At 34.2% G+C, this 16,783-nt stretch overlaps 1 pseudogene; it reads left to right on the forward strand.

The window, feature by feature from the left end:
• The first annotated feature begins 12,980 nt into the window (after positions 1 to 12,980).
• On the forward strand, positions 12,981 to 13,096 carry LOC111740960 (annotated as a pseudogene).
• The last annotated feature ends 3,687 nt before the right edge of the window (positions 13,097 to 16,783 follow it).

Here is a 16,783-nt window from a genome sequence, read left to right on the forward strand (position 1 = left end):
AATTTTAGAGAACAGTCCCCTCTTTAAAAATCTGCTTTTCTTACATCGGTAAATGGATAAATATTTTTGAAGGACAAATGCTAATGGTAATTAAAATTGAGTTGATTTATGATTATATCTACTTGGAATCACATACATTTCAGACAGAATAATAGGAGAATCCTCTTCTAATGGGACTCTTTACTTTCCCTCTCTTATTCTGTGGTTCAAGTGGAAATCAATAAAGGTTAAGTTCCTATTCACAAAACAGATCAGGTCTGCTAAAAATGCTAGAATTCCATAAGAATCAGACATTTATCTCATTTTTTTCCCATCAGTCTCTGGTGCCACTGAGTATAGGCCATGGATGCTCTGGGTCCCCGCATTTCTGTTTTTCTCCCTATGAGAAACACAACTTGGTCTTGCTTTCTTCACTCCATCACAAAACAAACAAACAAAACACAAAACAAAAAAACTTATTGACACCATCATTCCTTTCGATGGGACATGTACAGTTGACTTCCTCATTAATTGTTCATACCTACTCCAATTTTTCCTTGGAAAAATTTACTCTTCAAAACCTTACCCTGCAGTCAACTTAGATTTCCAAATTGTTTCTTTCTAAAATCTAGCACTAGCGTTTCTTGCTGTATTTCACAGCTGGAGCATTACCCTTCAGAATGATGGCTTCAGTCTAGCAATCTGCAGACTTTTCCCCATGATTAGTTATATTAGGTCCCAATGACCTAGGATAGAAACAGTTTTGATCATCATTCGACTGACAGTTATGCCCTGATTAATTCTAAACTATGTGAGACATTTGCCCTTCTGTTAGATTCTCAATGGTTTACTCTCAATGTCCAAGATTTCTTCCTTGCAATGTGACTAAATAGAGACCTGATTTTAATAATTCAATTCTATTGGGTTTTTCTTCTAAATTTTAACAGTTTGTGCTTTCACAAAAATTGGACACTAGAAAAAGAATTTCAGTTTTTCTACCCACAACTGAAAAACAAGAAAGATAGAAATAAGGGTGTATTAGCTATTATAATCTCAGTTACTATCAAGGGATTCTTACTGAGCTCCTAGTAGTATGTAGATGAATCTCTTGTCTTGAAGTAACACCCAAATAAGATGAATATAAAATTTCTTAATGTTTATATCCTTCTGCCAAGTTACCAGTTGTTTGTTTGGATGTATGGCTACAATTCAACAATCTTGTGAATTCCATTTAGTCCAAGTATCTGACAGATGAAATAAATATTACTGTGGACTTGAATGCCAAGGTAGATGATAGGGTTTCCAGAGCCTTGCCTGGACTCATTTTTAATTAGAAGAATTGTTTCTCCAGAGGTCATTTTTTTTTAAGTGAAATGTTCCTGCTTAAATTCATTTCCCCCCATAGGTTAACATTACTAACATTGCTATTTTACTACCCGCTTCCCTCCTGCATCTGCACTTAGTGTCCCTCTTACATTTGCACAATCCTGGATTTGATGATCTTTTCTTGTCCTACCCTCTGAAATTAGAATGTTAACTATGACTGAGTTTTTACAAAAGGTTGTTCAAACTTAAAGGTATTTTTTTTATGGTCTGAAGAGTTCCTGAATCTGGATTCTGAAATGAAGATTTATTTGTCCTTTGTTAGAGCCACTTTAAGACCCAACTTCACAAGGATTACTGGAGTGTTAGAAAATAATTATCCTATTTTAGCAAGATATCATAGAAAATGTCTCTGAAAAAAAGCTACCTGGGAATCTAATAAAATTTAAATATATTTTAAAAAATCTTATTACATCTCAAAAACTTAAATATAATAGATTTTGCGGTTAGTAAAATAAGGACTGTCGATTTAGGGAAATAATTACCTAATGGATGGATCTAATGAGGGAGGATATAGAAACAGAATTTCTAATAAATATGCAGAAGGAGTTTTTTTCTCCCAGCTGTGTAGTTATATGAAAATAGCTAGAAACTTTGCAAATGCTGAGTCCTTTCAGGTGGAGGACACAAAAGCAACAGATAAAAACCTTATCATCAGAAAAATTCAAAGCCTGATAGGACTTGTGAGTGTATCTTATTCTTCCACATTCTTCCTTCTTTCTTGCCTTTCTTCCTTCCATTTTTTTTCTTTTAGTACCAAAGGAAAATTATTTAGGTGCTATCCACAGCCAAATGTTCATTCCAATGTAAGAATAAAAGTGATTTTCTCTTGTCCTCATTTCTCTGGGTGGGGTCAGTGCCTGCCCTACTTCCATGTGAGTAAGAAAGGCACGAAAGGCAGAGGTAGGGATGAATAACAGTAAGTGCTTGAATATTTCTTGCGGCCCCCTTTCCTCTCATATTCCAAGAACTAGATGATTACATGTAAAGAAAAGGAGTGGGGGAAACAAACATTCTGGGCAGAAATGCTGGATGGCTTCCTTAAGGAAAAGGTAACTTGGTGGAAGGATAGCAGAGTGGAAATTTGAGGCCATATTTTAATGCCAGAGACTGTTTCTCCTGAAGCATGTTTCTCCTCAACCCAAATAAAGTAGGATATATATTTTTATCCTTTCATGAGATATACCTTATCTGCTCTATAAGTTATTTATTGTTGTGTAGCAAATTACCCCAAAACTTAGCGGCTTAAAACAGTAAATTTCATTATCTCATAATTTCTGTGGGTCAAAAACTTGAGTATGGCTTATCTGATGCCTCTGCTTCAAAGTTTCTCATAAGGATGCAACCAAGGTGTCAGCAAGAGATGTAGTCTTATCTGTAGGCTCAATTGGAGCAAGATCTGCTTCCCAACTAACTTCTTTATGTATTTGTTGGCAGGATTTAGTTTCTTATGGGCTGTTTCCCAGAGGTCTTCTTCACTTCTTTGCTATTTGGCCTCTCCACAGGGCAGCTCACCACTTGATAGGTAACTTCCATGAGAGCAAGCAAGAGAGGATAGAATCCATTGTCTTTTTCAAATATTTTGTGACATTCCATATCATATTCTCATTAGAATCAAGTTGGTAGATCCAGACCACACTCAAGAGGAGGAGATTGCACAAGTATGAGAATACTGGAGGCAGGCATCACTGTCAGCTCCCTTGTAGACTATCTACCACATTTGTTATTGTAAGTTGCTTTCTCTAGAGAAATATAAGTACACAGGGAAATATAAGGAAAATCTAAAGAATCCAAGAGAAGTGAAAGACAACAAACTAACAAGCTTATACCATAAAAAAATTAATAAATCAGTGAGAACAGGGTTTAAAATAAGTTAAACATCCTCAAAGAAGTGAGTACAGACATTGGTAATATAAAGTTGGAAACAAACATTAATAAAAAGGACCAGTGGGATTATGGTTTTAAAAATATCGCAGTCAAAAGAATGCTATATGTAGGGTGTACATCAAAAAGTATAAAGCTGAAAATCAATGCATAGGTTGCAAGAATTGATGAAAGGCACTATCTGAACAACATTAAGAAATGGCAGACATGAAAAAGCATAAGAGAAAACTCAAGAGATTAAAAAAACATATATTTGAATAGTAGAAGTCAAAGAAGAAGGAAAAAAGTACAAATAGAAGGGTATAAATATTTAAAGAAATAATGACAGAATTTTCCTGAATTGTTTCTAAAACTTAACCTAGAGTATGTTTTTTCAGCTCTCCTAATAGGTCCATAAATCACTTAAAACTTTGTAATTAATACTTCCCTGCTAAAACTAGCTAAAGATTTAGTTCTTCATAATGAAATCCTGGCTAACATTATGTTAATTACCAGTAGAATACAAAATAATACATAACTTTAAAATTAGTAGAAGAAACGTTAATCTATCCAATAGAAGGCAGAAAGTTATAAAAGAAATAAAAACAGAAAATACAGAATTTGATGGGTGAAAGGTAACAACTCTTGTATAACAATACATATGATAAATATAAATGTATGGTACTAACTATAAAGAGCTATGTGGCAGTGTTAAGCAAAACTAAATGTGTACATACCTCGTCATCTAACAATCCTACTCCTTGGAGTATATCCGAGAGGAATTGTCACATTGGTTTCAGATGAGGATGTATAAGAATATGTAGTACAGTATTGGGTGTGGTCCTAAAAAGAGGGAAACATATGTAGTGGCTACAATTTTAGCACTTGGAAGCAAAGAACTAGATTTTTGAAGAGCTACATGGATGAATCTTAAAGAAGTACAAATTAGTAGTTGATAGATGGTCATGAGGATGGGAAGCACGGCACAGGGAATGTAGTTAGTTAGCATTAATGTAATGGTTAGGTGGAGAGCCAGAAGAGAGAGAGAGCAATTAGGGGGATCATTTTATAAACTATATAAATGTCTAACCAATGTACTATATACTTGAAACTAATAAAATAAAGCTTAAAAAAAAAGTAGAAAAAAACTAGATCAATAATACAATATCGATATTGACATGAATTAAAAATAACTCATGAATAAAAGTAGACATATAGAACTACATTTTTTCAGCAGCCAGAGCCTTAAAGTATCAGTACTGACAGTAGCACATTGTTTTTGTTATCTATTGCTGAGTAATAAGTGACCCCAAACTTAGTGACTTAACAGTCATTTATAATCTCACAATTTTGTGAGTTAAGAATTCAGGCAAGATGTGACTGGATGATTCTTTTACTTTACATGATATTAACTGGGGTGACAAACTGCTTACTCGGTATAGAAGGGCTGGCCTGCAACACACAAATAGATTCATCCACATGTCTGGTGCCTTGGTAGAGATGGCTGGAATTAACTGAGACTGTCAACTGGAGTGCCTACATATGACTTCTACATGGCAACCTTACATGGATGTCAGGGCCCTCAGAGAGGGCATTCTAAGTGCAGGAAGTAGAAACCTTAAGAAACTATCAGTTTCTTAAGGTCTGGGCTTTGAAACTAATATAGTGTCAGTTTTGCCATATTCTACTAGTGAAAGCATTCACAGAGTACACAAGACTTAAAGTAAAGGACATAAACTCGAATCTTGTTAGGAGAAAATGTCCAAGGATTTGCAGCCATATTTAATCTTCCACATATGAGTAGAGCTAAGACAGTATTGATTTAGGAAGAAAAGGAAAAAATCTGTAATGTAAAAACTTTCACAACCTATGTTTTTTTCAATAGTACATATATCTCCAAGGCCATATATCAGACACAATAGGGTGGAAACTAACAAGATGAAGGGAAAAGTACTGAGGTTAGGAACAATGCGGAAAATAAAATGATATAAAGTGAGAGGTAGCGTGTATGCACCAATGATGATATGTGCCAGAGACTTCAAAATGTCCATATTTGGGGTGGGGCGGGGGGAGGGGGAGGTGATGGATAAGAAAAAAAAGTATGATAATTTCTCCTTTAAATCAAGCTAGGGGGCTATTTCTTCAGACTGTGTCACTCTAGTACTCACTAATTTAATTTGCATTTAAAATGATGTCCTCTTACAAGTTTAAATACTTAAATTTGTTCTTATCGGATGTTTTATTAACACCTTTGAAGAAAACATGTCCTATCATTTCATATTCATTTTTTTTTTTTTACTTTTGAAAATTCAAATTACTTAAAAGAGAGGAAGTGTAGGGATGTGTGTATGTGTGTGTGTGCGTGCGTGCGTGAGCACACATGCATGTGAGCTGGGATGGCATCATTTCTTTCTTCTTAATTGTAGACTTAGCATGAAAATCTGCAAGGTTTCTTCAGGGTAAAACTCTGCCAGCTGTTGAGAGACAAGAAAACCCTTCTATTTCTATTTCAATTTTTACAGAATGTTTTGGCATTTGGCTATTAAATTAAACTCTCCTCTCTTTCCTAACTCTAAAGAAGTAGCTCTTATACTCCAAAAATAAATTTTATGGCTCCAAATGTCAAATGTGAACAAACTTATTAAACTAATATGTTAATTTCTGTTGCTTACGTAGTGTTTATATCCAAGGAAGAAAATATCATAACTTAGTATATAAATTTGAGCATTTTAAATTAGATTATATTTGAATCTTAACTTAAAAATCAGTAACGCTATAAATAAATGTCTGACCATAATTCGTTCACCAATAATTTATCAGTTAGCAGTATTACAAGCTGAGTCTTTTAAGCACTTGGAAATAAGGGAAATGAGAGCATCTGCCCAGAATCAAGCAGTTAGGTCCACATCAGGGGGATACAAAAAGATACTTTAAAGAGGAAAAATGGCTTCCAGGCCTGCAAAATTTGACTATAATAAGATTAAAAATGTTAATTTAGTGAAAAAGACTGTCAGTCAGACGGGAGTTAATCAGCTGTGAAAATATATAAAAAGGAAGCTTGCAAAGGAACAACACACTATGAAAGAGAAAAATCACCAAAAAGTAATGACATAAATAAAATATTTTAATCATGTATATAATTCACCAATAAAAACTATAATTATAAAATCTAAAAATCTTAATCATGTACCAAAATGAAAACCATAGAATCATAAATGTTTAGATTTGGGAAGGACTTCAGGAATATCTGGCCTACTTTCTCCTCAATAATTCTTTTTCAAAAACATCCAAGACATTTTGAACACCTTTGATTCTTTCTCTCTGCCCACTCCCCCTTGGAGCTGGAATGTCGATTTGCTCATTGATTCTGCCAGTTCACTCATGGCCCACTGTAAAAGTAGCACACATAAAAGCAACAGTTATTCACTAATTAGATGAATTGTTTCCTAAAATAAATGAGGAAAAGGTTCATATAAAAGTATAATGGAAAGTTGATATTATTCTCAGACAAGATCTTAGCTGGATTTTTAGATTTGGATAGGCATATGGGAGAGGAGGGTATATTCCCTGACTGTTGATTTTTCATTGCTCCTTCTTCCAGGCTATGTAGTTGTGGCAGGCAAAGTACAGGAAGGCATTGACATTGATGAAGAGCAAAGTATCCATCACACTAGAGGTTTTATCAGTCCACTCATCATTTGTTTGCCATTAACTTTGTGAGGAGCACGATGCTACTTGTTTTTCATAAACACGTCCTATAATTTCCACAACATGCCTTCGAGTTAAGATTTATGATCAGATATCCTTGGAGATGTTAAGAAACTATTCCCTGATCACAGCTTAGAGCTTATATTTGAACACAGGGCTCCCTGGCTCCAAATATAGGGATTCTCTAGGTTCCATAACAACATTCTTTTACCCAGTCTCCTTTCACCAATGCCTGGCTCTCTTCTTGTCCACCTGCATGCCTCACTCATAGTCTTCTAGTTCTTTTCTTCTCGTAAAACCTATTACAATTCGTGTTCATTTTTTAAAATCATGCATTTTTAGTATATCCATTGTTGAAAAATTAGAAGATACAGATAAACTAAAAAGTAATTACCCCAAACAAAATAAACAGAAATTGTTTGAACCATAATTCTACTATTCAGAGATAGCCATTGTTAATAACTGCAATACTGATACAACATGAAGTTCCGTTTTTCTGAAAAAATTAATAAATTGTCAACATCTTTCCATTTCTGTAAGTAGGTATCTTCATTATGTGTATTTGGGCTTTTAGAAAATTTTACATTGAATTTTATACCAACAGTCTCTAAATTTACAACTTTTAAAAATTATTTGTTTCTGACTATAGAATATTTTCTCATTATAAAAAACAATTAGTTATCACAGTAACTATATCATGTAACAAGGGAAAGGTTTCCTTGCCAGTTTGGTGAATGTACATATAATTTTTTATTTGATTTCTTTCAAAGTAGTTCTTTTATTGGTTGATGTTTCTCTTCGAGAATTTCTTTATATCAACAAATACTCCAGTATTATAGATATTTGGTTATGTATACAAGGATAGAAAAAATATGCCTTGGTACTTATATATTCTAATTAAGAGAAATTTCTAACTTATTTTGTAAACTTATTTTGTAACTTATTTCTAACTTATTTTGTAACTTATTTTGTAACTTATTTCTAACTTATTTTGTAACTTATTTTGTAGCGATTATGATCAAACAAAAATGCTTTCTTAGTATGCATCTATTCAAAGTTAATAGAATTTATTAAAAATTAAAGCTTTATAAGCTAATATAACTTAAAATTCTTAGTTTGTATTGTCTCTTTAAAGTTGTCCACCATATACTTTCCAGCTTCTTAAAAATTATTAATTAATAATATTATTTCAAATATTTTATAAACAAAGCATTGCTCTAGAACAATGCTAGTGAAATATACGTCTTTAAATTTGGAAGTTTAAACAGAGAAATATAAGCCAGAATGCAAACCACATACTTACTTAAAATTTTCCAGTACCCTTAATACAACAGTAACAAGAAACAGGGGAAAATAATCTTAAAAGTATATTTTACTTATGACACAATGTATCCAAAATATTAATATGTCAATATTTAACCGAGTAAAAATTAATATGATATTTTACTTTTTTTTATATTAAGTCTTCTAAATCTAGAGTATATTTTACACTTACAGCACATTTTTCTTTGGGCTTCACCATATTTCAAATGCCCAATAACTACACATTGCTAATGTCTATTAGATGAAAGGCACGGCCCTAAACATTAAGGACTGTGGTAATAATAATAATTAGCCTTAAGGATTTAAGACTAAAGTATAGGTTATGATTTAAACCTTAAAAAAATCTGGGTTAAAAATAACGATTTCCCTGTATTTCTATGGGTGTACATTTAGAGCCAATTGGCTCTGGTTAGAAATCCAAGCTAAGGTCAAGCATGGAGGTAATTAATTGGTCTGAGTAAAAAATTAACCTGGGTCATCCGTTATTGATTACATTTTGACAAGTATTTAGTAGATATTTACATGTTGTTTTTTGATTGCTTGGAAGTATAAGACTTTGGTTGTTTAGCACCATGCTCTGATTCACCCACCCCATTTGGAATACATTTCCAATATAACACTGAAAAACTTCAGTAAATTGATTAATTATTTGCGTGAGATTACCATTTGTTGTTGTTGTTGTTGTTGTTGTTAGGAAACCACAGTTTGGTGATATCTATATGAAGACATATGGTAGACATAGAAGAGAAAACTTGGAAATATGGCAACATTCAGATTTCACTTAATTTTCATTTCATCACAAAAAGACAAAGGACTGGGAATTTTTGTTGGAGGGAAGTGTGGAAATGAGCACTCTGCTTTATTAGAGGAGATCTTATAAAGTCATTGATGGTGTTTATAACCCTATTACTGCTTATTTATGCAACGATAGGACATTTCTTGGGGGCAACTTGGAATGCCTTTACTCTTTTATCCTCTTTACATAATATGTTTGGGAATGAGTAAATAACAATAGTAATTAATATCAATTAATGTAGCTATCTTATTCCTTAAAAAAATAATAAACACAAATCTCATATAAAAGACCTGATTTCCAATAATAAAAATGGGGGAAAAAAAAAAGAGAGAGAGAGAGAGAGACACACACACACAGGGAAAAGTAAGAACATGAAAATAAGGCTCCGAAAGATTCCTTACCTTAGAAACACGTATTCCCCAGAGAAAAGAGAAAACCTGAATTCAACTGAGAAATATTTTTAATCAGACTGAGTGAGAAGTCACTGTTCTGATATTAAACAAGTCCACACATGACCTAGACTGTTAGTTGATTTAATCAGTCCTTTATTACATACTTTAAACAAGTTTTCTTCATCAGCTAAAATATTTAATTTAAAAATATCCAAATGAATCATTTATTTTACCTCTTCTTAAATCCAGCAATCCTTTCAGAGCCTTGAGTTTACATAATCAGATTATTAAAATGTTTCATGTTTCATGAAACCAAAATAGTTAAGCACCAACATTAATGAGAGCATTTTCCTTAGTAGAGAAGTTCAGGCATATTTATTTACTATTTACTTTGCAGTTTCTTCATAATATTTCTCAGCACATTTAGCTTATTAAGAAAAATATGATTTGATTTTTATCCTGCATTCATTAAGACTGTTTCTCTCATTTACTTCAGATGATGAAAAAAAGATGTCTACTGGTTGGCTGAAGGTGATTAATCTTTTGCTTTTATGTTTTACAGTCATAGCTTTATGATCAGAGAATGAAAAAGAAACAAGAAACTATACCAAACACTGATCTTGCAGGGCTCAGAGGAAAAACAGCAGAACTCTTCAAGTTGAGAACAGAAAAAAAATTTAGAACGAAATGCTAAAATAAATTGTAAGGAATTTAAAAAGCTGATACAAGTATTTAGAAATTATTCCTAAAACAGTGCTTTTCTTCTGCTGGTAAGGAGAGAAAGTTACATTTAGCAATTTTTCATTCTCTCTTTCTATTCCTCATCTACTCTATGATCTACATGACTACATAGATCAGTGAGTACCCACGGCATTCAAAGGAAAATCTTTTATGAATAGTTCTGCCAAATATATTTCTACAATGTGTACAAAATACAAATTTAAAATTCAATACATAGTAAGCAATCATTTTTAGAATTATGGTCTGTGGAACAACCTTACCACTGAAAACTCAGAAAAAAAAGATTCCATAGGCAAATTTTCAGGATTGCTACATATATTTTTCTCTTGGAGATTTACAGTGGGCTTTTTAATATGATGGTTCTGATAATTCCTGCATTAAGGACTTTGTATAACCTAATATTTCCCAAATTTATTTCAATAGGAAGCCTTTTTAAAATTTAACATATTGTGGAACAACTGTTTAAGGAAAAATATATTTGAAGAAATGCTAATGTAGACCCATAATATTACTTTGGTTATAGCTCCAGATCTGTGAGGATTTCCAAATTCATAAAACCCAGAAATTCAGAAACTTAGGAACAGATGTTTGGGGATTAGCTAGGCTAGCCAAGTAACTTGTTTATCAAAAGCAACATCACAGCCTATGAGATTCAAATTCAATAAAAACATCCATGTTTTTATTATGAGATCTTTGTTTCTCCAGATGTTTATGTGTCAGAACAACTGTATGGTAGAAATATTTTTCTTCTCATTAGAGTTAAATAAATCATGGAATTTTTTGTAGTCACTGATAAATAGTTAGGACTGCCAATAAATTTATGATGTCCAAAGATTAGAGATGCAGCATAGTCACCTCATAGCTGTGTGACCTAGTTATTTAACAGCTCTGTGCCTCAGTTTCCACATTTATTAGTTGGGATACTAGTTCTTACTGCATAGAGTTCTTATAAAAGTTAAATGAATTAATACTTGTTAAGTTCTCAGAACAGCACTTGTAGAATAGTAAGCACTATTTAAGAGTTGCTAAATTAAACATAAAATATTTTCTTCATTAGCCTCATGCTCAAACATAGATGTCACAGATTTGGATTCTGTAAACTGTAGAACAACATTTTGTCTCTCCACGTGGGGTAGAAAAATGCGAAGGAAGAGAAAGAGAAACAAAGAACATTTGCTTTACCTTCCACAGCAATTGGATCAGTTGCTCCACATCCTCAAATCTGAGAGGGCTCTTATGTTTCTGTCATTTTGGGGGTTGGGTTTGTTTGTTTAAATGTCATCTTAGAACCAGCATCACAGAGTAAAGTTGAAATTTCTATGTGCCGCCTAGACAACTGAAGTCAGTATCAGAATCTATTTGGGTGTGGCTCAGATACATGCATGTTTAACAAGTATTTCTGGTGATTCTCAAACTTATCAAAGTTTAAGAAACTTTACCAGACACAGTTCAAACTCTAACTGGGCTCATTAGGGTCGCCTCGTCTAGTTTGTTCAGGTTCACTCCATCAGTTTGCCCAAGTAACACCAATTTGAAAACCAATGGCTTAATTAATTAAGGAATTTTTCCCTCTGGTAACGACAAGGATATGATAGACAGTGCAGGGTCAACAGAGCTGTTCTATCCTGTCTCAGGGCTGCAGGCTCCTTACGTCTTTCTGCTCAGCTATCTTTAACACTTGCTTGTTACCTTGTGGTCGCGGGTATTGTTCTTTCCCTGAGCATCATGTTTACATTCCCGGAGAGAAGAATAGGAAGGGAAAAGGGAAAAAGTCCTGTCCCAGCTGGGCCTGCTCCCCTTTTAAGGAGTTTGCTTGGAAGCCTTGCTGCACAACAACTACTTCTAACTCATTAACCAGGCCTAGGCTACACTGCCATTCTTAACCCTTATTTGCAGGGAGGGCTAGGAGATGTCATGTTCTAACTGGGCACCTTTTTATGCTCAACAAAATTAAAGTAGGCTCTTTGTCAGAACCTATATTCTAGGCTTAGAGAGATGATGCTTTCTCAGTCCTTCATGACTCTGTGTTTATGGTTTTCTTGCACAAGATTGCTCTTTGCCTCTTAACTATCACATTCTCTTCTATTTCTTCAACATCAATTTAAGTTATTTCTGTTTTTTCAACATCATTTCAAGTTATCCATTCTTCTGTGAAGGGTTTCCATCCCATCCCAATTAACCCTTCCTTCCTTGTTTCATATTCATAACACTCTTATAGCTCTATCATGTATACTGACTCAGTAGACCAATATCACTTTGAAGGCCAAGATAGATGGCTTATGTCCAGAAGCCAGCTATTCCAGTTGAGTCCTAGTAACTGCTTAATAAATGTTTATTGAATGAATGAATGAATGAATGAAAAAATGAATATACAGAATTTTAAATAAACAACTGTACTCATGAATGAAGAGTGGAGCATTAATCTTTCAGGTACAATAGTGACTTCTTTTAGATTCTGTTCTTTTCTATTCATCATTCAGAGAAATACTCGTATATTTGGGAAGCTATTGTACTATGAAAGTAAATGGAAGAAAAAAGAAATATAGTAAAGAAAATGTCTGGCACACAAATATGTGAGTTCTTCTGGTAGAGGATCCATGTTTATTAGTTTTCTTCTCTAATGCTTCATCCCATGAAGGGCTTGGTTCAAATTAAGTTTTTAATAAATGCTGAATGAATGAGTATTGAATTAAAAGGAAAAAAGAGAGAACGTGGTTCCATACTGTAGCGGTTAGCACATCTGCTTTACACGCAGAAGATCCTGGGTTCGTGCCCCAGTGGAGCCATGGTCCATGGTCTACAGCCATGCCACCCTGAATAAGCCTGATGTCTGATCTCGGAAGCTAAGCAGGGTTGGCCCTGGTTAGTACTTGGGTGGGAGACCACCTAGGAAGACCAGGTGCTATAGGCATAAATGATAACAGAAAGGAAAAAAAAAGGAAAAGAGAAAATAACCAAAGAGTTGGCCGGCTGCTTTTGTCTCTTAAAACTCTGGCGGTATATTATTAATGTCATTGTCCTGAGTGGATAGTTTTAGGAAGCAATAGATTAGTAATTAACAGTAATAATAATTATTGCTCAAAATGATACTATTTAGAAAGCTGGTATTTTAAACTTCTTTTAAGATATGTGGGGTAACTTCATTGAACATTCAGGCTTAAGCTTTGAATTTTTGTAACCACACATATGCCCTGTGACTGTAACATTATAAGAAATCATTTTATAGCTACTACTATTAGGAACTAATTATGAAAACATTGCCTTCACAAAGAGTATATTTTTGGGAAGATTTTTTTTCTATCAATAAAAACATATTTTATCTAATTCATGTATAATCCAGATATTTATTTTTCAAATATTAAAGTGATGGATCTTAATTTGCTGTTAAATTTAGGTTAGAACAGGAAAAGGCTGAGACTTAGCCTCTTTGTAAGATAATAGTGAGGAAAGGCTGGCTTTATGTGAAGGAAGGACATGCTGTCTCTTTTAACACATCAAAGACCGAAATCTGGAGATTCCAGCTCTTAGAATGCCCAGTGCACTGTTAAAATCAGGAGAATAGCTAGAGGGGAAAAAACGGTTACTCCCTTCTTATGCTCAGAGGGTAATAGGAAATAAAAAATAGAAATCAGAAATAAGATCAATGTTTCTCCTCTTCCTGAATAGGACTCAGAAGAAAAGCAGGTTCTAGAAGTTAAGAGGAGCAAGGCAAGGTACTGTCCCTCTAGCCTACTCTGGAACTCTGGGAGAGAGCCACCTTGGTGAGGGTCTCATAATAACCTGGGATGGTGGCTCCCACTTTCCTGAAGTTTAGAGTTTCTGAGCCACCCTCAGTTCCATTTATCACAGACGCTGAGTCAAGAACTACTGTGACTAAGCAACAGAGGTTGCTGGTAAATAGCCAGGCCAGTGAGCCACACGAAGGATCCAGCAGAGACTCAGCTGCTAGCTTTAGGTTTACACAAGGCATTCAAATTGAAAGGTAGGAAAATATAAAAGCACGGGGAACAATGCCAGATTTGAATTTCACCAGGAATAATTTCAGTCAGAAATTATTTTTGTTATGAGACATTTATGCATAGGAAAGCAAACTGTTCATCTTTTGGAGAATAATTTGGCTGAATTTTGCATAGATATTGAAGACACAGAACGCTAATAATGCCATGTATTGATACTTACTTATTTCACTAAGTACGGAGAGGATATCCGTGCCTTAGATTTTATTGGGTGTATAATTATGAAATAAAAAACAAATGCTTTTGTTTGTTTGTTTGTTTTGCTTTGCTTTCTAGAAGTGGCCATAGGGAGATCAGGCAGAAAGGTAATAGGAAGCAATTTTGATGAGAAAGATATCTCTCATGATATATTTGAAAACAGACTTCATGTAAACGACAAATGACACTCTATTCTGTGTCCTCAAGGAATTAAAAATCTAGCTGAAGAAATTTGTTTAAGAACACAAACCTAAAAGAGAGTGAGAATGCAAAAGCTTAGTGGTTTATCAAAGATTAGATGCGAAGTTATTAAGAAGTTTGAAGGAGAGTTCAATATCAGAGAAGGCTCTAAGAAAGGAAGTAAGGTTGATATACTCCTTAAAGACTACATAGCAGCTTGATTAGAAGAAAAACAAAGAAAGGCATGGTGATTTAGATATGGACATTCTAAGCTGTCCAAGTAGAATTTGCGAAAGCACACACACACACACACACATACACACACACAAAGGGAAAATAAAGAAATGGATTCTTCTGGGAAATCCCTTCCTGTGCTGTGGTTAGGATTAGTAGGAGATAATAGTAGGAGATAATAGGTAGGTAGATATAGATAAAACTGGTCCTTAAAAACCAGAAGGAGTAGTTTATTCTTTTGGGGGGAAACACTGAGGATTCACTGTAGGTTATTTATTTATTTTTTCAAATTAAATTTATCAGTATAACATTGGTTAATACAATTATATAATTTTCAAATGTACATTATAATTTGACATCTGTATATTCTATCGTGTGTTTACCACCCAAAGTCCAATTTCCTCCACTTACTATAAATTTGATTCCATTTACCCACTTCACTCTCTCCCCATCCCCTTATATTTGAACTCCTTTACCCCGTCTACCTTCCCCCTTCTCCCCCACCGCCTAGTAACCACTAGTCTATAGTACATGTCCATGAGTTTCTGTTCGTTTGTCTTATTCTTTTGTTGCTTTTAGGTTTATATCCCACATATAAATGATATCATGTGATTTTCAACTTTTTCTGTCTGGAATATTTCGCTTAGCATGATTATCTCAAGGTCCATCCATGTTGTCGCAAATGGCAGTATTTCATCTTTTTTTACGGCTGAGTAATATTCCATTGTATATATGTACCACAGCTTTTTAGCCAGTCATCTGTCGTAGGACACTTAGGTTACTTCCAGGTCCTGGCCGCTGTGAATAATGCTACTATGAACATTAGTGAACAAATATCTTTATGAATATGAATTTTCAAGTCTTTGGGGTAAATATCCACTAGAGGGATTGCTAGATCATATGGTAGATTAATTCTTAGTTTTTTGAGGAATCTCCATATTGTTTTCCATAGTGGCTGTAATTTGCAGTCCCGTTAGCAGTGTATGAGGGTTCTTATTTCTCCAGCATTTGTTATTACTTGTCCTGTTGATTATGGCTATTCTAACAGGTGTGAGATGGTATCTCATTGTGGTTTTGATTTGCATTTCCCTAATAGCTAGCAATGTTGAACATCTTTTCACATATTTGTTGGCCATTTGCATTTCCTCTAGAGAGAAGTGTCTGTTCAGATTCTCTGCCCATTTTTTTATTGAATTATTTTGTTGTTGTTGTTGTCGTTATTGAGTCATATGAGTTCTTTGTATATTTTGGATATTAGCCCTTTGTCGGAGGCGTTGCTTGCAAATATATTTTCTCATTCTTGAGCAAGAAAGTGGCATCAGAAATAGAAATTCAGATATATTTATTGGCATTCAGGTAAGTGCCCTATAGACAGTTGAGATAAAAGACAAATTGAGATGCACATTTCAGAAACCTATTTTGCAGTCATCTACATTCTTTTTTGGAAAAGCCAGTTTGTACTAAGCTCCATGTAATAGATTCAGAATATGACAAGATGAATCGAACAAGGGAATTAATGACATCCCGCCTGATCTACCAGAAGTTCATCACCATCAATGGTCAGGAGAAGTAAAAGACTACCATTTAGTGGAAATTTGCAAACAGAGTTTGGCTAAAGGAGTCCCGCACGTTCCTCAACCTAACACTGCAACCCTCTTCCTGCTATTCTCCTTCATAAATATTTGAATCTGTCCAGACTAATTTAGTCACTGCTTGATATTAATGCTGGCTGCCCCCTTCCTATTTGCCCTCCTGTCTGATACCTCATGCCCACCCCCATTTCCCACCTCTCCCTTCTTAAAAGCCTTTCCTTAGCATCTCCATCTGCCCATTTCATAATAGTACTTTAATGCCTATCAATTTCTAAGTTCCTTGTGAAGTTTTCTTTACAACAGCAATGCACTGCACTCTGTACATATGACCTCATAGCACTTAATGTCTTTACTACTAATTTGATTCTTATTTAATCA

Source organism: Pteropus vampyrus, unplaced genomic scaffold (assembly GCF_000151845.1).
Source record: "Pteropus vampyrus isolate Shadow unplaced genomic scaffold, Pvam_2.0 Scaffold70, whole genome shotgun sequence".
In the NCBI taxonomy this organism is placed as follows: Eukaryota; Metazoa; Chordata; class Mammalia; order Chiroptera; family Pteropodidae; genus Pteropus; species Pteropus vampyrus.